The sequence below is a fragment of the Salvia splendens genome, chromosome 7, assembly GCF_004379255.2.
Source record: "Salvia splendens isolate huo1 chromosome 7, SspV2, whole genome shotgun sequence".
NCBI classification, from domain to species: Eukaryota; Viridiplantae; Streptophyta; class Magnoliopsida; order Lamiales; family Lamiaceae; genus Salvia; species Salvia splendens.
This window is the reverse complement of record NC_056038.1, coordinates 32175968-32200375: the sequence shown is the minus strand read 5'-3', so window position 1 is coordinate 32200375 and position 24408 is coordinate 32175968. Positions and strand designations below refer to the sequence as shown.

At 33.7% G+C, this 24408-nt stretch overlaps 1 pseudogene; it reads left to right on the top strand.

The window, feature by feature from the left end:
* Window positions 1-2007: 2007 nt before the first annotated feature.
* LOC121741943 lies at window positions 2008-8997 on the top strand (annotated as a pseudogene).
* The last annotated feature ends 15411 nt before the right edge of the window (window positions 8998-24408 follow it).

Sequence of the window (24408 nt, the reverse complement as noted above, 5' to 3'; positions counted from 1 at the left end):
AAAGTGGGTTGAGTTTGGGAATATAGGAAGAAATGTGTATAATGCATAATATTTAATCTTCTAAAATTACTCTTTTGTCAATAAAAAAATCAGAACATGTAATTATTAATAACCATTAGATGTGATGAATGAGTGGATAGATTTGGTCTCTGATTCAGTCTTTAAAATTAGTTCGACATTGATCAGAACTCTTTAAAATCATCTCTTCAAATTTGCAAAATACTACTATAAAAAAATTTGAATTGACTTACCTCAATGGAGAATTTTGTTTAATATTCAAAACTAATACAACATATTATTTATCGTTTGAGTATGCTTAAAAATTGATAAAATACTAATTTTTAAATTTATTCATCTAATATTCATTGACATCAAATTATTTTATTATGAAAAAACTTTTAAAATTTTAAATTATAATATGACTATAGGTATATATTCTTAATATTTTAATGTACAAGATATCAATGACTAAAGGAATTATTTAGACTAAAGGTCAATTTTGGTCCTTAACATATTGCGATTTTTTGATTTTGGTCCAAAACATTATCTTTTGAATTATTCGGTCTCTCACAAATAAAAACGGGTCATATTTGGTCCATTTTGGACGATTCCGCCAAATTTTTGACGGAAATTCCCCCTCCAGCATCTCTGCCGCCAAGCTCCACCGTACCATCACCTTCGCTCCTCCTCCTCCCTCACCAAACCAATCCAGCTCACTGCCACCGCACCATGCTCCTACCTCCTTCTCCAACACGATTTATCCTTCACTTGCGGCTAGCCACCGGTCCTCGCCGCCTACACACCGCCGCCGCACTGCCCCTCCCCAAGCTCCGCCAAAATCGTCCTCGAGTGGACGGCGACGTGCAAGGGCAGGCAATTCGACCGCATCCTCAACTCCGTCAGCCCAGGCACCCCCTAGCGCCGCCTCTTCCCCGACGACCTCTGCTCCTCCGCCCCCACGGCGTCGTCTGCGACTTCTTCTACACCCCCCCGCCATACCTCGCACGTCACCGAGCTCAGCTTCGGATATGTCTCCGACTACACCCCCAACCCCCCCAAACCCTAACTCCACCCTCACCCCGCAATTCCTTGTTAGAGGAGCTGATCTTCATCGAGATCGGCAGAACCGAAGGTCTCCTCGTGAGGTTTAGGTCAAATTTTAGGGTTTCCATCAAATTTTAATGGAACCGTCCAAAATGGACCAAATGTGGCCCGTTTTTATTTGTGAGAGACCGAATAATTCAAAAGATAATATTTTGGACCAAAATCAAAAAATCGCAATATGTTAAGGACCAAAATGGACCTTTAGTCATTATATTATGACTATATGTATATAAAAAAATCAGGACGTCCGTGTTCTTGCGCAATAGCGAACAAGAGCACGGACTAAAGGTAGGACAACAGGTGTTTTCGGGCGTGGACGAGCGCTCGTCCTACTTCGGGACGTCCTACCTTTCGTTCTTCTTTAATCTTATTGCAACGGACACCCCACATCCTAACCGCTAGTCCTATCCGCATAGAGATGCCTACGTTTCAGAACCGTCGGTTCCGGTTTTGGAAATTGTTGAACCGGAACCGAACCGCGAGGGTGTTTCGCGGTTATGGTTCCAAAATCGGCGGTTAAGGTTACAGTTCGGAACTGCCGGTTTTTCTGTGATTTTTGGCGGTTACGACACGGTTTCACGGTTTTCCGGCGGTTTTTCGCAGTTCCGGCACGGTTTCGATTCTGAAATTTTGGAGCTGAATCGAACCACGGTTCCAAAATGACGGTTCGGTTTGATTTAAATCTCACAGTTCCGGTTCGGAACCGAACCGCCGATTACGGTTCCACAGTTAACCGCACTAACCGAAAACCTTGGGCATCTCTATATCTGCTTGCTCTTAGCCATATTTCGCACACCAATTGAAGAAAACTCGTTTGATTTTGTGCTTCTCTTGCCCGTTTTTCTGAAGACGGTTTGAATAAATCCTCTCGCTGCTAAAGGAATTGGAGTTCGAGGTGAGCTTGTTCCGCTGAATCCACTGAATTTAAGATTCCGCAGTAGAGCTCCTGAATCTGTTTGTTTTTTTTAAAAAATTTCTGAGATCTGAAAACCTAACCCTTTCTCAAAGTGCTTTGCAATTTTCGTTTTTCCGTGAATTTTAGTCCCTGCTCTGGAAAACATTTTTGAAGCTATAGCAGTCGGCTTTGCGTTGCGTGTCTCAGCATTCTGTTTTCATACTTGCGATAATTTATTTTAGGTTGAGGGGAATTGACATGTATACTTTGCGTTGCGTGTCTCAAATGTTACGGGGGTGTATGTGTCGTCGAATTCATGTGAGTGTGTGTATCTACGATTATGAATTAATTTATGTCATTATCTTCTTTCATTCCTTTCGTTTGCTAGAGATTTCTATTTATGTAAATGAGCTGATTTCGTTTTGTGTCATTTTGTTTTGGTTATTTGATTTCTTTATTTTCATTCCTTTTGTGACATTTCGTTTTAGTCAATTGGGTGCCATTCAAGTCAGCAGATTTCTTTACTTTCATTCCTTGTGGCATCTTGTTTTGCAATCAATTGCGGCTTTTTTGGGGTGGAATTAGAGGACCTCTTGAGCTGTTGAAGCTTAAGGTAGGTTAATTTTGCTGTTTATTTCGTACTCGAGATGTAATGGCGCATTTACAATTAGTTTTCTGTGACGAAGAATGTAAATAGTGTGGTCGAGTGTAATGTGTTTTTCTGTAGAAATTCAGCTTGGTCTATGAGTTTGCTTAAATCTTTATAGTGATTTTTGGACGTGTGTCTAAGTGTGTGGGCTGGGATACTACTTCTCAAATCTTCTAATCTGAACCAGCTTCCCTTTTTTTTTGCAAAATTCCTATCTCTAAAATTTGTCTGTCTGAATGATTGTTGACTGAATTTGTTTGGATATTTGTGCCTTAGGTTGTGAGCTCATTGTTTTTGCTCGAGTGACTGTGCTGCAAATTTTAACCTCCAAGCAAACATGAGTGTTGTTGGTTTTGATTTTGGAAATCAGAGCTGTGTTGTTGCCGTTGCAAGGCAAGGAGGTATTGTTGCAGTGCCTAATGATGAATCAAAGCTGAAAACTCCTTCACTTGTATCCTTTGGAGACAAACAGCGGTTCATAGGGACAGCAGCAACCGCATCATGTCTGATGAATCCAAAAAATACAATATCTCAAATAAAGAGGCTGATAGGAAGCAAATTTTCTGATCCAGAGCTGCAGCGTGATCTAGAGTCATTGCCTTTCTCGGTAACTGAAGGGCCTGATGGTTATCCCTTAATACATGTTCAGTATTTGGGAGAAAATAAGATGTTTACACCTACCCAGGCATTGGGAATGCTGTTTTCCAATTTGAAGAGCATTGCAGAAAAGAACTTAAATGCAGAAGTTGTAGATTGTTGCATTGGAATACCTGTTTATTTCACTGATATCCAGAGGAGGGCTGTGATTGATGCAGCCACAATTGCTGGTTTACACCCTCTCAGCCTTATTCACGAGACTGATGCTATTGCTTTGGCCTATGGTTACTGGGAGACTGATCTTGGAGAAAATGAAGTAATGAATGTCGCTTTTGTTGATGCAGGGCATGCAAGTTTGCAAGTATGTATTGCTGCATTCAAGAAAGGTCAGCTAAAAATTTTGGCTCACTCTTTTGATCGTTCCCTGGGTGGAAGAGATTTTATCAAGCTCTTTACCAACATTTTGCTGCAAAATTCAAGGTTGAATATAAGTTTGATGTTTATCAGAATGAAGCGACTTGTCAAAGGCTCCGTGATTGTTGTGAAAGGGTGAAGAAGATTCTCGGTGCTAATCCTGAAGTTGTAAGTGGCTATATCAAGATAGAGGAGTTTGAACAAATTAGCACCTCAATTCTGGAGCGTGTGAAGAAGCCGCTGGAAAAGGCTCTAGCAGATGCTGGACTAACGATTCAGAATATACACTCAGTTGAAGTAGTAGGCTCAGGCTCCCGAGTCCCTGGTATGATTAAGATCTTGACTGAGTTCTTCGGGATGGAGCCCAGGTGTACAATGAATGCAAGTTTATGTGTTGCCCAAGGCTGTGCTTTAAAATGTAGTATTCTTAGTCCTACATTTAAAACTATGGAATTCCAGGTGCATTTTCATTCCTGTCTTGGCTTTGTCTTTTAATGTAGTTATAGTTATACTTATATCTTCTTGTTTTATAACCGCAAACACTGGCATATAAGTTACTTGGCTCTAATGTTTTATCTTCTACGTTCATGTAATCCATTGTTCAAAATAATATACTTCTGAATTAGTCTCCTAGCATTAGCTGTGACATAAATGCTGAAATATACCCTTCCGTGTGCAGGTCAACGAGAGATTCCCATTCCCCATTTCTCTGACATGGAAAACTCCCGATGGCGATACACAAAGCAGAGCAGGTGGTGAGAATCTGCAGACCAGCATTGTGTTCCCCAAGGGAAGCCCAATACCTAGCATGAAAAATTGACGTTCTATATGTCTGAGACCTTCACATTAGATGTACAATATGCTGATGTCAGTGAATTGCAAGCTCCTGCAGAGATCAGCCGTTATATGGTAAGTTTGCTATGCAAATTTGTTTTGATCCAACTATCAACAGTCTGTTGAATGTAGCTCCACCACTTACTCAGCATCTATTTTCCTTTGTATTGGCACATTGACTGCAGATTGGACCTTTCCAGTCCACAAATGGTCAGAAGGCAAAATTGGAAGTCACAGTGCATCTTAATCTTCATGGTATTGTGTCTGTTGAATCTGCAACTGTAAGCTCTTGGCCAAATTTTGTCTCTCATCCTATCTGCTGAGTTTAATGCTTCTCATTATTTTTTCCTTTGATGCCAGTTTATATGCCTATAATAAGACAACTTTGGTTATGGAAAGTCATAGTTTTCTTCATTAGCATTATAGTTTATTATCCACGAATGTCATAACTCTATCTGTTTTTCCCACGAATGATGCATGTTGTCAGTTGTGTAAAATTGTATTATTCCATATGATTTAACATTTTGGATTATCCTAGAATTAATTTAAGGATACAGGTTTTTGGGATTGTTTTGCAGTTTGACTTTTGTCAAAAGATAACATGTAGTATAAGATGGTAGAAACAATAAGTTAGGGGTTTATTAGATTTTTCATTCAATGAATATGATTTATTCTGTAAGTGGAATGACATATTAATGGGAATCAACCATTTATCTTTGGTTTTATGTTAAATTAGGTCTCCTTAACCTATATGCTTATGAATTTTAGTGTGTGAACGTGGCTGGACGGCCAACAATAAGGGCTACCCGGTGTGACCAAGGGGTGCCACCAAAGATGTGGGCCCAATGGTCAACATATAGATTGATCATGGAGGGTCTTGCATTGGGTTATCCCTGTGGTCTGTGCTGTCTATGGATGTCTGGTTCAAAGGGAAGGATACCAATCCCTGGTTGTAACCACATGAAATTGTGGAATGACATATAAGTGGGAGTCAACCCTTTACCTTGTATGGTAGGCCTTGTATTTATGCTAGGACTCCATAACTTATATGCTTATCAGTATAAGATAATGGCTTGATCATTATGGGGATAAACTTAGACTTGAAGGGAAGGACAAATTGCTAGTGTTAGTTGTTTTGGTAATAAAGGAACTTGTCATTGGTTGCTTAAATTATTGGCAGAAGGTCACTGAGCTATCTATTTATCTGGCTTTACGAGCTGTTTCTTTTATGTGCTATTTACATTATTATTTGTGAAAATTGACTTTCCTCAAAAAACATGATGGTCGCTAATGAAACAGCTGCTTGAAGAAGAGGAAGTAGATGTTCCATTTATTAAAGAGTCTGACAACGAGCCAGCTAAGATGGAGACTAATGAGCTTCCTGCTGACCCTGATCCACCAAGTGCTGCGGATGTAAATATGCAGGATTCAAAAACTGGAGCTCCTGCAGCTGTAAATGGCATGCCGGAGTTGGGAGATAAGCCCATTCAGATGGAAACCAAGGTCAAGATAATTTTCCTGCTTATATTGAAATACTATGATTTTTAAAATAATTTATGCATATGTTCCTATAAATGTACTTTTCTCTCTATAGAGTGTAAAGTATTTCCCCACCGATGACTTTGGAATGCCCGTTTTTGGTTCTTTCTCTTGGTTCACTTATCTGTTCACTATTTTTTATTTTACCTGAGTCTTTTTCTCATGTTCCCTTTACATAGAATATTGGCTTCTAAACTAGTAGATTTGCATTTAAGTCGAGTTAATGTATATATAACATGTTTTTAATATTGTAGGGATTGTGTTTTGAGTGGTCCTTGTTCATTTCCTTTTCTTGTATGCCTTTTCTTTTGGTATTTGTGTTTGTCCTGGACTAGACTACTAGTAATATCACCATAGTAATGCTCATCAGGTGGATGCTATGAGGAAGAAGGTTAACAAGAAAACAGTGCCTGTGTCAGAAGTTGTATCTGGAGCTCTTGCTGCTCCAGATGTACAAAAAGCTGTGGAGGAGGAGTTGGAGATGGCTTTGCAGGATCGAGTTATGAAGGAAACCAACGACATGAAGAATGCTGTCAAATCTTATGCTTATGATATGAGGATTAAAGTACGTCAAAGGTCATCTGATTTTGTACTGCGAGTCACCTTAATTATTTATCTGAACTATTTTTACTGTATTTGCAGCTTCATGGTAAGTATCATGATTTTGTCATGGATTCAGAGCGAGAGCAGTTGATTACCAGTCTCCAGGAGGTAGAAGAGTGGTTATCTGAGGATGGTAAAGATGAAACCAAAGATGTATATGTTGCCAAGCTGGAGGAGCTCAAGAAGGTAAAATCTGAAGCTCCTTATGTCACGTTTACTGTTTTTGCTTCTTACTTTACCAGACGGTTTGTTCAGTGTTGTCAAAATGTCGTTCGGGTCGCTCGGGTCGCCTGGGTCGAGACCATCACCGCCCCAACATGGGTGGGTTGATCGAGATACAGGGTCGCCGTTGGGTCGAGTGGGTCGCCTGGGTCGCCCTAAACATATGCTATCTCTGATTTTTTCAAATATCTCACATGTTTTCTGACTCTCTGAATCACAATTCTTTATATATATGCATGCACCACATCAAACTTTTCAAACCTACTTTCTACACTTTAGAATTCGGCCTCTTCACTCCTAAACAAATAAACAATTCAAAGATCTTTTGCTGCCACCCTTCATATATTCCTTTGTTTTGATATTTTCAGACAATGGTATCAATTATTTATTGTGTTATGACTTATGAATTGTTTTGATATTTTGATCATTTCTATTTTCCACTTTATCTCTATTCACATGAATTGCGTCAACATTTATATTATTTGATATATTATAAACATTAGAGCAATATATTTATTTTATTTAATATTAAAAGCAAAACAATTAGCCTAGATTTGTGGGTCTCTCGACCCAGTCGACCCGCGACCCGAATTTTTACCTCATCGACCCGATGCGCCCCGCGATCCTAACAACACTGGGTTTGTTAACTAGTACTCCAAAACCTTGCAGCAAGGTGATCCTATAGAGGAGAGCTACAAGGAGCACACGGAGAGGGCAGCTATGTATGACCAGATGTTTAGCCTTGCTTATTACATCAATTGTCACAGGGAGGCTGCAATATCCACTCATCCCATGTTTGACCATATTGATGCGGCGGAGAAGCAAAAGGTATATATTCTTTGCCATATGCGCTCACATGCACTATATTACATATATCTCACCAAGGCTCCCATCGGTACATGAAATTGGAATTAAATTGAATTGAATTAAGGATTGTACGGAATTGAATATGAAAGAATCGACATACAATTCAATTTCAGATCTTTTGTCCGGTAAATATGATATAATTGATATTAAACTAAATTTGAAGAAATTGTGCAATGTGTGAACGCGTGTCTGCAGCGTGTGTGCAGTGTGTGTGTGCACTGTGTGTAGTGGTGTGTAAAGGTATCTAATTTTATACTACTAACAATTTGTCATTCCAGTTGCCTACTTTTGATATGGAATTCAATTTGTGGGAATTTCAAATATTTTGCGCTACCAAACATTAGATTTGGAATTCAAGGTTCCAATTCTATTTCCGCAGACCCAATTCTATTGATACCAAACAGGAGCCTAATAAATGTTTTCAACTGCCAGGTTTTGAATGAATGTGCGGAAGCTGAAGCTTGGTTGAGAGGGAAAATACAAGAGGTGAAGGAAAAGTGTGAAGCCCTTGATAGGTACTGTACATATATTCCTTAAAGTAAAACTCCATCCTTTCCATTGGTACCAGCAACTAAAGACTTTCGGTTTTGCCTTGATCTTCTGAATTGAGTATCTGATAAGACCCAATATTCTCACAGGTTTTGCCGGCCAATAATGACGAAGCCAACGCCTACGCCAGCAAAACCAGCCACTCCTGAGCTAACCTCTCCAGCTCCATTCCAAGGCAGCGAGTCTCAACCTCAAGGGGCTAACAATGCTGGTTACGGCCCTGGCCAAGACACGGAAGCAGGGGTCGGACAAGAAGTGCCAGCAGCAGCAGCTGCAGAACCCATGGAAATGGACTAATCCGAGGGTTCCCAAAATGCGTGATGGTAGCTGTACCTATATTAAGCATACCCTAGCGATGAAATTTTATGAACAAAAATGACAATTTTGTTCACAAAATTCTATGCCTAGATGAGTTATCAACTCTACTGCATGGGCAAAATGGGAAATAATAAATGGAGAATGATTTCAAATGTGATCAATAATTTTCTAGAGACCTAATTGTTGTTCTCTCTTGTTAATTTTGTGTTCGACTTTATGGTTATGATTTTATGCATAGTTTTTGACAAAATGTTTTAGTTTTGGGAAAAGCTATGCACCACATTATGGACAATCATAAACGGGTTATGTATGAAAAAAACCTGGTTAATTTACAATATCTGGTTCATTAAGAACTAAATTTACTTTTGTATCCTTTAAATAAATTTGCCGCCTTGTATTTTCCTTCCCTACAAGTGGAGCCTGTTTTTTTGTCTTTCCCTCTCTCCCATTTATTTTTCCTTGATTTACGGTAAAGAAAATAATTGCAACTTTCACATTTATTTCCTACTATTAGATTCAGTTTGTTAAAAATATTCTGTTATTCGTATGATGAAAGATAATTGTGTAAAATTGTACATACATAGTACTCTAATTACTGGAGTTCGGCCAGTTTTTTTTTTCAACTGTTTTTATTAATTCTATTATTTATTTATAAAATTGCTTTTAACATATTTAAAAATTCTTACATATAAATATTTTAATGGAGTTTGACCGGCTTTTTCTCAACTGATTTTATCAAATTCTTCATCAAAATATTGAAGTTCATAATAAAGTGGAGTGTCGACATGATATTCATATTATCAATTTAGATTGAATTATATAAATAGTTATTTTGTTTGATTTCATTTCATTTCTAGTTTTTAGTTTTTTATGTTACAAGCCAAAAAAATTATTTTCATCCATTAATTCAATGACAATTTGTTGTTATTCATTGTTTACATGTTCAATAAATAGTGAATATACATAGTTTGTTAATAATTATTTTTAGTTTGTTATTTATAACTAATATATTACTAATTTAATCATATTATGTGATTTTGAGTCAATATGTTAAGTACAAAAAAGTTACTTAATAATATTTATAATCAATTAGTTGGATGATATACTTAAAGTTAAGTATATATATGTGGTTAGTTTTATATTTTACAATTTCAATAATTATTTAATAGTATCATAGTTGAGGGCAAATGATTATTCGCTCTTAATTTTTTTACTATGATTCTCATATATTTTAATTATGTTTTGCGTTTTTAAGCTAATATGCAAATATTTAAATAAAAACTTTCATATTTTTCTAAATTGTTACAAAATTATTAATTTATTTTAAGTTGGATTGAATTGATTTTTATTGTGGTTAAGATAGGTCAATTGAATCAAAAATAAAAATATCTCAATAATTTTTACTGAATTTCAGATTAAATGAATATAAGATTAATCTAAATTAAATTGAATCTAATATCCAACTTAATTGTTCAATTAAATTTAAGTCATGTTGAATTTAAAATTAAACTCAATTGTTTAATTGAATCAAATATTCAGCTATATAGTTCAATTCAAATTAAATACTATCAAATTTTGACATTAGTCGTAATTGAGATATAATGTTACTAATATACAGTTCAATTAGTGAAATATTTTCATCTGACTATCTGTTAGTACGAGAAATACTATGACATAAGTTTTGATTGAAATCTAATGTTGCAAAACAGATAGATCAATTAGTGATTTGATTAAATGATAATGTGATTGATATCTAATAATGGTGATTTATTATCATCCAATCTTTTGACTTATTAGAGAAATCTTAATGATCTATTATTTGTTTACCTAAATATTTTTAATTTACTTTAGTTCTAATATCACAACAAATAAATAGATCAAATAGTAAATTTTCTCATCGAGAAATTCTAATGACTTAGTATTGATTGAGATCTAATGTTGCAAAATAGAAAAAATAAAATTAGCTTTTTATTCTTATCCAACCTTTTAATTTATTAGGCAAATCTTAATGACATTATTGTTTGATTAAATTAATTTTTAATATACTTACGATATAGTAATCAGTTATTTGTTCTCATCCAACCTTTTAATTAATTAAAAATTTATAATAACGTTAGTATTTAATTAAATAATTTTTTATAAAGTGCTCAAAACTAATAATATTACAGTCTAAATAAATCAATTAGTAATATATTCTCATTTATCATTTTTATTCGCTAGAAAAATCCTAATAACAAAATTACTATAAACAAAACACACACCCGCCACCTCCTATGAAATTATCAACTTTTTAGACTTAGTATCAATTTATGAAAATTATACAAACCAAGTATACACTCGTACAAATTGCATACATTTAACTGCTATCAATACAATCCAAAAAATATATTACTAATATTTTCTATGCTATCATTCTATCAATGCATATAATAATAATATTTTTTTTATCATCTTGCTCATTTAATCAATGAGTTATCACGAAACTTGAAGATCAAGTAAAATAATGAGAATATCAATTATAATTAGTCCTAAAATAAACATAGGCAATAATTCTCATTTTTTAGGGGATAACTATGACATATTATTGCAAATTAACGTGTATATAATCAAAAGTAATGCACTCATGTAGTAGTAAGTTTCTCCATTAAAATCAGTAGTAATATTGTGGCTAACTTTAAGATTTGTGCATTAAATTTTTATTGAAAGTATAAAATGTACAATTAATGCATAATTTTAATTCAAATTCGAAAAAGCAAGAAGAGAGAGATTCTGCTTAAAAAACGAAAGAGTGATGCTAAATGACCATAATGTGGCCGGCCATAAAGAGTTAATTTAGTCTATTTACATGTATAAAAAATTAGAATTACCGATATAAACTTATATGTGTGTGAATGGACTTGTGAGTTGATACTTATCTTTGAATTCCATTACGTAAAACACATTAATATCACGAATTACTGTATACGCTGAGCAACAATCAAGAAATGACAGTAGTAATAAGTTGAGCAAAAACTACGAAAGAGCAACACTAACATGTTGAGCAACATATAATGAAGATGATATAAAAGTAAAATCAAGTAGTATTAAACCAAAAATTTGAAAAAAAAATCAATTTTTTTGTTATTTAATTAATTTATGGCTGGCCATAATGTGGCCGCATAGCTTTATTCAAAACGAAAATGAGTTGAAGGTTAATAAAGTCTTTTTAATTTATCCACTAACTATCATTAATATTTTAATATATAATTAATACTGAAATTTACTAATATATCTTTGTGTGGTTGACCATAACGTGGTTGTTTAGCATGTTTTAATAGGTTGCATGTTTTTCGGTGCATTTACGGGGTTCACACATTGCAAGACAGGCCGTGATTGAATAATGTTGTGGGCGTTACTTGTTAATAGATTGATCACATTTAAATTAATAAATATCAAATCTACTCATCTTGTAATTAATTATTTGAATGAGTAAAGGTTAATTATAAAAATTGTATCTACAAGATGCCCTTAAATTCTAAACTAATTTTTATTTAAATTGATTTTCTTATTAACTAGTATTATCCTTTTACTTAATTGCCCTTTTGCTATATTTGTAAAGTTAAATCAATATCAAATTACATTGATTATATATGGAAATGGAGTATGAAAATATTACAATGCGGATATAATCACTTCAAAAAAAGGTTTCATTTATTTAGAGATACCGCATAAATTGAGGTTACACCAGGAAATTGAATGATAACACTATTATTTACCTAAAGTATTAAGAATTACTAGTAATAAAATAATTGAATATGAATACTATTACTCCTATTATTTTGTTGGATGACAAAATATTAAGAGTATAATAATAAAATAAATAAATATAAAATACTATTATTTCTTTGGATGATAACACTAAAAAATTAAGTATATATTGCATGAATTCGTTTTTATAATGTAAACTTTTAAGAATTATTTAATAATAAAATAATTGAATATAAAATATTACTATTATTATTTTGGATGATAACACTAAGAAATTAAGTATATATCCACGTGTAGCCATTTTTATAATTTAGTTATTTAAAATTAAAATAATTGGATGTGAATTGTTGGAAGATAGCACTAAATAAATTAAGTATATATCCATATAGTCACTTTAATAACTTAGAAATTTAAGAATTTAAAAATACTATTATTATTATTTTATTAGATGATAAAATTAAGAATGAGTTTACATCATGTAGTCATTAATTTATAACATGGAATTTTCAGAATTATATATAATAAAATAATTAAATGTGAATGACTATAATAAGGGACAGAGATAGCACAGGCCAAACCGCCACATTCACCTTGTGCAAGTGTTTTGTGATTTTTTTACCGAGAAAGATAGAGAAGTTGGATTTGGAACGATGAGAGAAGAGATAGAGGGGAAGGCCAGTATAATTAATAATACTTCCTCCGTATTGAAAAATAGAAACAATTGAAACGACATGAGTTTTAATGCATAATTGGTAAAGTAAGTAAGAAAAGTTCGTAAAGTAAGAGAGGAAAAGAAAAAAAATGAGAAAAGTAAGAGATAGGAAGAAAAAAAGTAGTTAAAGTGAAGTTAGTGGATTTTGGGGTCCATGTTCTAAAATAGAAAGATTCTAAAGTTTCTATTTTTAAGGAATAGTCCAAAATGGAAATAGTTGCTATTTTTAAAAATGGGAGGAAGTTATAAATTGTTTAACTTTATTGGAAGTGGAGATAACCTTTTAATTATTTTTGTGTGTAATGAGTTTGGCCGTTTGGGTATTATAAATAATCCAAATTATTTTTGGGAATTAAGATAGTTTACTTGTGATTTTATATACTCTGTCTACTATTTCGTCTATTTAAATAAGTTTGGAAGAATATAATTATGCTGATTACATATTAAAATTAAAAGAAAGTTATATTCATCTTTCTTCTATTTAAATTTTTTTTCAACAATACAAAATGCCAGCTACTTTATCAAAATTTTTCTATTTATATGTATAATAATATATTGTATTAATTCTTCGTACTTACGATTAATTATCATGCCTATTTAAATTTCTATGTTAACTGCTTAATTAGTTATTTTGTAAACTCTTAAGCTATCTCACTCCCTCCGTCCCACAATAATTGTTACTCTTTTTCCATTTCGGTTCATTCCACAATATTTGTCACACTTTATTTTTATCATAAACGGTAAGTAGGTCTCACATTCCACTAACTCACTTCATTCACATTTTATTATAAAACCAGTATAAAAATGTGGGTCCCACATTCCACTAACTTTTTCAACCAATTATTTTACATTTCATAAAATGACAATTATTATGGGACGAAGGGAGTATCATATTTATAGTAATATAAAAATATACTACTAATATTTTGTTTAAATCGAAAATCTTGGACGCGTCAATTCAGACCATTTATACCCACTAGAGAAGATTAGTTGCTCATGTCTGGGCTGCATGATTAGTTTACACTCACAAATAAAAATATGTGACTCGTTGCAATTGTGGTTCAACATCAGCACCGGCTGTCACACCCTAACCCCTCTAACGTATATATTAATAATAAATAAATACTTCATTTGTCCCATTAGAAATGAAACGTTTCCTTTTTAGTTAGTCCTATTAAAAATGAAACGTTTCTAAAAATGGAAACAATACTCTCTCTACTTTTTTCTCTCTTCATTAACTCACAAAACAACACTATATAAAATCTCGTACCGAAAAGAAAATGTTGCATATTTAATGGGACGGGGGGAGTACAAATTAAAGTAAAGAAATCCCGTACATTTCACTATCCAAATACTATAATTACAAAATCCATAATTTATTAGACTTATTTACATATATTCCAAATCCACACATATAAATAAACATCAAATACCATAAACAATTTCAGATACATATACATATGCATCTGCGCTCAATTTATTATTCTGTGACAAATCAAGTCTGGTATCTGTCCGAGATTCTATTGTATATGACCCGAAGGTCCCATTGCCTTTGTTCATACATATATATATGACCCGAAGGTCCATTGCCATTGTATATATGGCCCGTAGGTCCCACTGCCATTATATATATATATATATATATATATATATATATAGGGTAGTGTTAATCTCCTTTTCCTCCCTTAGATTTAAGTTCCTTCTTAATATCAACCATTAGATTGATGGAATGGATGGACTAGATGAAGCATCACAAAATCATCCCGTGTTGCATTATTAGACTCATTCTGTGCATTATATGGGTATAATTGTAAAACTACGAGGAATTAAAACGGAAGGAGCGAGATTTAAACGTGATTTTCTTAGACCTTCCATCTACCCACGCTCTCTCACTCCCACCGTCTCACTCCTCAAACCCACGATTCAACATCGTCTCCCCGAATTCCCCCCCATTTCCAAACCCTAGCAACCACTCCTATCCACCGGAAATCAACCTTAGTGTCGATTTTCGCTGTTAATTCAACCTTCCGTCGCCGTTTCACTGTCGAAAACTCACTCCCTTCGCGCGCGACTTCCAGTTCGAGTCGACAACAAGGTAGGGTTTTAACGCTTCAAATTTTCGTAATACCCACTGTTTATCGCCGATTATCACCGCTGACACACCACCTAATTGTCGATTCATGTTTTTCGCACTTGTTTTGGTCGAGATTTTCGTAAATCGTAAAATCATGTTCATTTGTGTTAGAGTTCTGTCTATTATTGAGGTTTGTAGTTAATAACTGGTTGACAATTGTGTATTGACCGAATTTGGAGAGAAGATTGTATCCGATTTGATATTTGGTTGAGTGTATGTTATATTATGTCGTGCATTATTCGTTGGAATGTATACATTGTTGTAGGAAGTGTTGTGCATTATGTTTTAGGCATTATAGGCCTGTTGTTGTACATGGGTAAATGAGTGAATGCGGTAGTTGTATGTTCATTAGTTGATTGAATCTGTACATTATGTAGCTATTTCTATGCATTATTTATCATGGTTTAGCCATTATGTGACTTGTGTTGTACATGTGTCATAGAGTGAATGCAATATTTGGATGTTCATTACTTGATCGAATCTGTACATTACGTAGCTATTTCTATGCATTATTTTTCCTGTTTTATGCATCCTTTGACAGTTGTTGTACATGAAACTAAGAGTGAATGCAATATTTATATGTTCATTACTTGAGTGATTCTGTTCATTATTTGTTTATTTGAATGCATTTTTATTCTGTTTTATGCATCATGTGACTGCTGTTGTACATGAGTCAAAGGGTGAATGGAATATTTGTATGTTCATTACTAGACCGGATCTGTACATTATTTAGTTATTTTAGTGCATTATTTATCATGGTTTATGCTTTATGTGACTGTTGTTGGACATGAGACAATGGGTGATTGCAATATTCGTGGTGCATTTGTTGATTTATTCTGAACATTATTTGATTATTATAATGCATTATGTATCAGTTTTTAGGCATTATTTTGAGGCTTCTGTACAAGGGTGTATAAGTGAATGCAGTATAACTGTCCACATGATTTATTCAGTATGTACATTATGTAACTAATTATATGTTATTATTGTGTATGTTGTACACCATCAAAGCAGCTAAGATTGGACATCGACGAGGCAGTTGATGATATACTGTCAGCAGGAATTGCCCAGAAATTCCGGGAGCAATTATCAGAGGCCGGGACTAGTACAGCTCCGGAAGAGACGGAGGATAGGAAACCAAGGGGTAGGCACGTCGACCATCTGTATTGTCGACGGTTTCTGAATTGTATAAAGAGTTTAATTCCACGGCAGAAGGAAGCCGCCACGGAACTTGTACATGAGTCTAAGAGTTAATTCAATATTTGTACATTATTTAGCTATTTCTATGCATTATTTATCCTGTTTTATGCATCATTAGACTGATATTGTACATGAGTGTAAGAATGAATGCAATATTTGTATGTTCATTACTTGAGTGATTCTGTACATTATTTGGCTATTTGAATGCATTATTTATCCTGTTTTATGCATCACGTGATTGTTGTTGTACATACTACACCCTAGCTCCTAGGCTTGTTAAGCCCTTAGGGAAAACAAGAAACGAGCGCCAAACATCGAAACACGGTACAACTTAAATGAAATGGGGCAAGATAAATGTTCATTACATATCACAAATAATGCATTCCAGAAGCTAAAACTTTGCAATACACTACATAATATGTACATTATGTATATCTGTTTTAAAAAATGCCTACGCGATATGCATGTGCAACCCCAGATGAATTACTGCAGCTCGTGTATTTGGACAACGTTTTTTAGACTTAGAACATACTACACCCTATCCCTTATGCTTGTTAAACCCTTAGGAAAAAATAAGAAACGTGCACCAAACATCGAAACACGCTACAACTTAAATGAAACGGGGCAAGATAAAGGTTCATTACATATCACAAATAATGCATTACATAAGCTAAAACTACGCATTACACTACATAATATGTACATTATGTATATCTGTTTTAAAAAATGCCTACGCGCTATGCATGTGCAACCCAGACGTATTACTGCAGCTCGTGTATTTGGACAATATTTTTTTTAGATTTAGAACATACTACACCCTAGCCCCTAGGCTTGTTAAACCCTTAAGGAAAACAAGAAACGTGCGCCAAACATCGAAACACGGTACAACTTAAATGAAACGGGGCAAGATAAATGTTCATTACATATCACAAATAATGCATTACAGAAGCTAAAACTACGCATTACACTACATAATATGTACATTATGTATATCTGTTTTAAAAAATGCCTACGCGCTATGCATGTGCAACCCAGACGAATTACTGCAGCTCGTGTATTTGGACAACATTCTTTAGACTTAGAACATACTACACCCTAGCCCCTAGGCTTGTTAAACCCTTAGGGAAAACAAGAAACGTGCGACAAACATCGAAACACGACACAACTTAAAGGAAATGGGGCAGGATAAATGTTCATTACATATCACAAATAATGCATTATAGAAATTAAAACTACGCATTATACTATACAAAATATACATTATGTGCAACCCCAGACAAATTACTGCAGCTCGTGTATTTGGACAACGTTTTTTAGACTTAGAACATACTACAACATTTTTTTCAAACGGATAAAATGATACTTTTGTTTAATAATGATAGTTTTAGATTTTTGGATGATAAAATGATACTTTTGCATCATAAAATGATACTTTGAGCGGATAAAATGATAGTTTCAAATGATAAAATGATAGTTTTATTTAATAATGCATAGTTTTAGATTTTTTGATGATAAAATGATACTTTTACATCATAAAATGATATTTTGAGCGGATAAAATGATAGTTTCAAATGATAAAATGATACTTTTGTTTAATAATGATAGTTTTAGATTTTTGGATGATAAAATGATACCTTTGCATCATAAAATGATAGCTTGAGGGGATAAAATGATAGATTCAAACGGATAAAATGATACTTTTGTTTAATAATGATAGTTTTAGATTTTTGGATGATAAAATGATACTTTTGCATCATAAAATGATAGTTTGAGGGGATAAAATGATAGTTTCAAACGGATAAAATGATACTTTTGTTTAATAATGATAGTTTTAGATTTTTGGATGATAAAATGATACTTTTGCATCATAAAATGATACTTTGAGTCGATAAAATGATAGTTTCAAATGATAAATTGATAGTTTTGTTTAATAATGCTTAGTTTTAGATTTTTGGATGATAAAATGATACTTTTGCATCATAAAATGATAGTTTGAGGGGATAAAATGATAGTTTCAAAATGATACTTTTGTTTAATAATGCTAGTTTTAGATTTTTGGATGATAAAATGATACTTTTGCATCATAAAATGATACTTTGACCGGATAAAATGATAGTTTCAAACGGATAAAATGATACTTATGTTTAATAATGTTAGTTTTAGATTTTTGGATGATAAAATGATACTTTTGCATCATAAAATGATACTTTGAGCGGATAAAATTATAGTTTCAAATGATAAAATGATATTTTTGTTTAATAATGATAGTTTTAGATTTTTGGATGATAAAATGATACTTTTGCATCATAAAATGATAGTTTGAGGGGATAATATGATAGTTTCAAACGGATAAAATGATACTTTTGTTTAATAATGATAGTTTTAGATTTTTGGATGATAAAATGATACTTTTGCATCATAAAATGATACTTTGAGCGGATAAAATGATACATTATGTGTACATTATGGGGATCGACGACCGAGTTCACGTTCACCAGGACTTCAAAGACCACGAGTTGAACCATTCAACTCACCAGCACAACCTCTTCTACAACCTTCTCAAAACACGGAATTTGAAACCTCGAGTCCACCTGCAATGTGAGAAAATGGTTATACCCTCATACGAGAAGCAAACGAGTACGATAACACAACTGAATTCCTAATTTCGTGGGCTCACATTTCTGATGCTATTCTTTTGACAGATAGCAGCAAACATTGCATCATGAATGTCAAAGGTTTGCAATTTCGGATGGCTGTTGAAGAAGTCGACAAAATCAATTTTCCGAACAATAAGCATTACCGCAAAACGCTGGAAACTACAGAATAGTGCAGTGAGGGAGAAGGAAGATAACGAAATCTCTACAATTTTGACAGATAGCAGCAAACATTGCACCATGAATGTCAAAGGTTTGCAATTTCAGATGGTTGTTGAAGAAGTCGACAAAATCAATTTTCCGAACAATAAGCATTACCGCAAACCGCTGGAAACTATAGAATCGTGCAGGGGGGGGAAGGAAGATAACGAAATCTCTACAATTTTGTTGAAAAAACCGCAGAGATGCTGAAGGGAGGAAATCATGGAATTTCCATAACAACCCACTTAATTGAATCTCTATTATACCCTTTACGTTTTTTAAAATGATTAAATTTGATAATTTCAGCAAATTATTTAGACCATAGGATTTGATTAAATTAACACATAAGATTAAGAAGGAGAAAGGAGGAATGACGGGAAAAGGATTTGAATACAACTATATATATATATATATATATATATATATATATAGGAAAATGATCAATACAAAACTTGATCTCAATACAAAATCCAGACCAAATCCTGACCATGAGATTTGACAATCCAATGGTCAATAATTAAACAAAAACACGGAGGGTCATTGTAAAGCAGTTTTAGGTCATATTATAAACTTTGGGTTTGAGGTCATGTTAAGATCATTTCATGTCATCCTTACTATAATGACGTAAAAATAAGCTTACAATGACCTAAAAATGACTTTTGTATGCTTGGTTCTGCATTTTTGTATTAAGAATGGTTTTGCATGGATCAAAACCCTATATATATATATATAGGGTCTTGTTAGGTTGAGATTTTTAGCTTAATTGAGAATTGAGATGCATTTTCAGCCACTCATTTTGAAATGTCAACTGCAAGTAGATTATGTCAACTAAGGGGTATTATCGTCATTTCATTTCAATAGCCAGAATATCAAATGTCAACAACTCGTATTAAAATGTCAACAACTAAAAAAAATTAAATTTTTTAATTTTTTTTATTTTTTTTAAATTTTTTTTAAATTTTCGCGCGATGTCAACTACTGAGACATTATGTCAACTACGATGTGTAGTCTGCACATCAAATGTCAATAGCTCTGCACATCAAATGTCAACAGCTTATAATTGACATTATATATGTGTAGTTGACATGAATTGTATATGTAGTTGACATTATATGTGTGTAGTTGACATGAATTGTATATGTAGTTGACATTACATGTGTGTAGTTGACATGAATTGTATATGTAGTTGACAAAAAAAATAAAAAAATAAAAAAATAAAAAATCGAAAAAAAATAATTTTTAAAAAAAAAAAAAAAAATATTTATTAAATAAAATATATGATGAAATTACAAATATGCCCTTTCACAATTAATTAATGTAAAAATATTTTCCATGTGGCAAATTCTGGACCACTCATTTAATAAAAATGAGTGGCTTATAATGCATCTCAATTCTCAATTAGGCTAAAAAATCTCAATTGATCACAACCCTATATATATATATATAGGGAGATGATCATATGATAACCCCCAATTTGTGTGATAACCCTATAACCAAATCTGGACCACACATATTTTCTAATCATGTGGTTCAGATTCAAACTTAGCTTTCCTTCATAAAAAAACGTGCAGAGGGTAAAACTGTCATTTCCCTCATTTAATTTCTGAATTTCGCTCCATTCTTTCCCTCTCTCTCCGTTCGATTCTCGCAGCAGATAAAATGATACTCACAGCAAATAAAATGATACTTCTGACCTATAAAATGATAAAATGATACTCGCAGCAGATAAAATGATACTTCTGACCTATAAAATGACAAAATGATACTTGCAGCAGATAAAATGATACTTCTGACTGATAAAATGATAATCTTGGGTGATTATATTCGAAACCACTATTACAAAACACTAGTATCAAGTTATACAAGTTACTATTACAACCACCAGTTTTGCCTCTTCTTCTTCTTCTTCTTCTTCTTCTTCTTCTTCTTCTTCTTCTTCTTCTTCTTCTTCTTCTTCTTCTTCTTCTTCTTCTTCTTCTTCTTCTTCTTCTTCTTCTTCTTCTTCTTCTTCTTCTTCTCCACGATGCAGCCCCAAATCCCTCTCCCTCGATCTCACGCCAAGCCACCGCTGTTATCCTCTCCTTCATCAAATTCTGCGCCGCCGTCACCACCCTATCTTTCCCTCATCTCCTTCACAGGCCGCTGCTGTCAAAGTGCTGCCGGCGTCGTCGCTGCCGGGTCAGCCGCTGCTGATCTCTTCTCCAAGGCGTCGCTGCTGTCCGTTATTACGACGCGCTGCTGCTCGTGTGGTTGCATCAGCCGCCGTCTCATCTTCTCTCTCTTTAGTTGACTGCCGGCAATGTCATCACCGGCGTCAGAAACACTGTTGCTGCCATCTCCTTGTTCCGAAACGGCCCGGAACTACCGAACAGCTGCTGCTGCGAGTCCAGCCAGTGCTGCCCACCCAATTTTATAACGAAATGACAATTTTGCCCTTAATATATCTGAAATATGATAGTTTTGTTAGATTAAATCTAGACCACATATTTTAAAAATGTGGGGTGGAGATTTAGTTATAGGGTTATCACATAAATATGGGTTATCATTATAACGCACCCATATATATATATATATATATATATATATATATATATAGGGTTACGTTAAAGATAGAACCATTCTTAAGTGTAGAACCTAGAACTCTACATATTTTATTCATTGGATGAGGAAAAAATGACGGTCTAGATTAAAAATCATACATATTAGACTATGTTTTCACGACATTCCGGACTCAACATGTGAAAAAACTCACATGTTGATGGAAGAATGAATGAAACGAAGAAGAGTCCATGCATGCTTTATTTTTTCACTTCTCTGCATTCACCCATTAATAATAGTTTTGGTTGTAATGGGAAGTTGATGTGCAAATCAACACCATTGGATTAAAAGATCTAACGACCTCCGTTTGGCATTTGTTCTACGTTTAAGATTGGTTCTACGTTTAAGAATGGTTCTATCTTGATCACAATCCATATATACATGGTGCATTATTGGTCGGTGTGCATTATTCAACTGAAAATTTGCATTATTAAATGACACGTGGCACCAATCTAATCGTCGGATGACAAAATCGTGGGGCTGAGATTAAAAGGAACAAAGAACAAAAGATACAAAAAGGAAATGAATACATCCCTATATATATATATATATATAGGGATGTATTCATTTCCTTTTTGCATATTTTCTCCTTTTTCCTTCTTGATCTCAGCCCCACGATTTTATCATCCGACGGTTAGATTAGTGCCACGTGTCATTTAATAATGCAGATTTTCCATTGAATAATGTACACCGACTAATAATGCACCATTATAGTGTAATAATGCAGATTTTCAGTTGAATAATGCACACCGACTAATAATGCACCATTGTAGTGTAATAATGCAGATCATCTGCACCGTTGATGAATGAGATCTAACGGCTCATATTAAGAAGAATAAAGGATCTAAGGGATGAATAGGAGAATAACGCTCCCCTAGATCCTTTATTCTTCTTAATATGAGCCGTTAGATCTCATTCATCAACGGTCTAGATGATCTCCATTATTACACTACAATGGTGCATTATTAGTCGGTGTGCATTATTCAACTGAAAATCTGCATTATTACACTATAATGGTGCATTATTAATCAGTGTGCATTATTCAATGGAAAATCTGCATTATTAAATGACACGTGGCACTAATCTAACCGTCGGATGACAAAATCGTGGGGCTGAGATCAAGAAGGAAAAAAGAGAAAATATGCAAAAAGGAAATGAATACATCCATATATATATATATATATATATAGGGAGATGATCAAAATAAGTATGTGTTTAAATCCAGAAATGCAGACCAAATCTTGGCCCTAGGATTAGATGATCTAATGGTCAATAATTAACAAAAAACACGGAAGGTCATAATTAAGCAATTTGAGGTCATAATATAATATTTGGGTTTAATGTCATGCTAAGATCGTTTTAGGTCATGCTTTGTTAGCATGACCTAAAAATTATCTAATTATGACCTAAAAGTGACCTAATTATGATATTGTTCTGCGTTTCTGTATTTAAATCTAGTTTTGCATAGATCAAAACCCTATATATATATATATGTATATATATATATATATATATATATATATATATAGAGTCCCACTATTTACAAATCCACTCTTAAAGACCGAACCACCGAACCATACCAAATTAGGGTTTTTAGATCTAGTTTTTTATGGATGAGAGACACAAATTTATCAATTATTTTTGCCTTCATCACGAGCCTATTTTAATTCATCCGAAGGTAAATTAGTCATACTAACATGTTACGAAGATTTAACTTAATTCCAGTAGGTTTTTACTTCATTCCAGTAGGTTTTTACTTCATTCCAATAGGATTATTACTTCATTCCAGTACGTAAATGCGGTTTCGCCACCGCGTGCCGTTCTTTCTCTTTACAATATCCATCACCACCGCCACAACGCTGATATGGTGTAATAAACACATGGAATGATGTAATAAATTATTGGAATGAAGTATGTGTAGAAGGATTTGAAGTCCTACTGGAATGAAGTAAAAACCTTATCCAATGAAGTAATAATGTTTCTGAATGAAGTAATAAACACACTTGAATAAATTGCATTTTTTAATGTAAATAAAGTAAAAACTCAGGTCAATGAATTCAAATGAAACATATGTTGAATCATTTCAAAACATACTGGAAGAAAGTAAAAACATGTTGTAGTTTCAGGGTATTACGTACGGAATGAAGTAATAAACCTATACAATGAAGTAAAATGAGCTTGTAATGAAGACCGAAAAATTTACACAGCAGCGCATCTCATAAAAAAAACTAGATCTAATGGCCCAGATTTGGTCTCTAGTTCGGTCTTTAAAATTGGTTCGACATTGATCACAACTCTCTCTATATATATTTATATATATATAGAGGGTGTGATCAAATACAAACCCTCTAAAATACAAACTATACAAACTATGTCAACGGAGTGTACAAATTCTGTCACCGGAGTGTACAAATTATGTCAACAGGGGTCGATGTCAATATGTCACCGGGAGTCGATGTCAACGGAATGTACAAATTCTGTCACCGGGGGATGTACGGAGTGTACAAATTATGTCGATGGGGGTGTCCAAATTCTGATTTTTCGATGTCAAAATGTTGACATTAGAAAAAT